Consider the following 763-nt stretch of genomic DNA (forward strand, 5'->3'; position numbering starts at 1 on the left):
GAAAGAAAGAAAGAAAGAAAGAAAGAAAGAAAGAAAGAAAGAAAGAAAGAAAGAAAGAAAGAAGGGGTGGGGTGTTGTGTGATCTGTCTAAGGAGAAAGTAGTAGAAAGAATTAGTGCAGGCTAACGGTCCAGTTGCTTGTTGAACATGGAGAAAACCAAGAAATGGGGAAAAGAAAGGCCCAGCAAAGAAATAAATTTCTTTTCTTTACTTATTTAACAAGACAATTCCTAGATCTACGACAATGCCATGTGAACAGATAAAACAGAAAAAGCTCTATTCTAGCTCATTACTTTAGAAAGTTTATTTATTATCTTTATTTAAAGAGCACATCAAATAAGAAAGCTGTTTCCTTGTTTTTAGAACAAGGCACTACTCCTGGAAATACTATAATACCAGGCTGATATGTAAAGCAGAAAAAAACAAGCCCCTAGCTCAGCTCCCTGCACTAAAAAACTGTTCAATAAAACATTCTCAATTAGAGAACACACAAAATATTAAAGCAATAAAAACAAACACTACACTTGCTCTTAACCAAAAGACTGAAAAGAAATAACTTACGCCACTCAATAGCTTTAAATATACCACTTCCAATTATTAAAATCCAGAAAGGGAAACACAGCTAGACTCCGCCCCCAACAGCTGGATCCTTTTGAAGAGAGACATCTCTTTGGCGGCGTGTGTGTGTGTGTGGTTTCCATGCAAAAAGCTCGATATTTCTAACATTTGACCACCAAAAATGTGCAGCTCTATCAGAGCAAAAC

The 763-nt window shown here is 35.9% G+C and overlaps 1 non-coding gene across 1 annotated transcript; it reads right to left on the reverse strand.

Annotated features, from left to right (window-relative positions):
• Positions 1 to 361: 361 nt before the first annotated feature.
• Positions 362 to 553, reverse strand: LOC132898319 (U2 spliceosomal RNA). Its single transcript, XR_009656487.1, has one exon. It is a non-coding gene; the product is annotated as a U2 spliceosomal RNA (small nuclear RNA).
• Between the last annotated feature and the right edge of the window lie 210 nt (positions 554 to 763).

Source organism: Neoarius graeffei, chromosome 1 (genome assembly GCF_027579695.1).
Source record: "Neoarius graeffei isolate fNeoGra1 chromosome 1, fNeoGra1.pri, whole genome shotgun sequence".
Classification (NCBI taxonomy): Eukaryota; Metazoa; Chordata; class Actinopteri; order Siluriformes; family Ariidae; genus Neoarius; species Neoarius graeffei.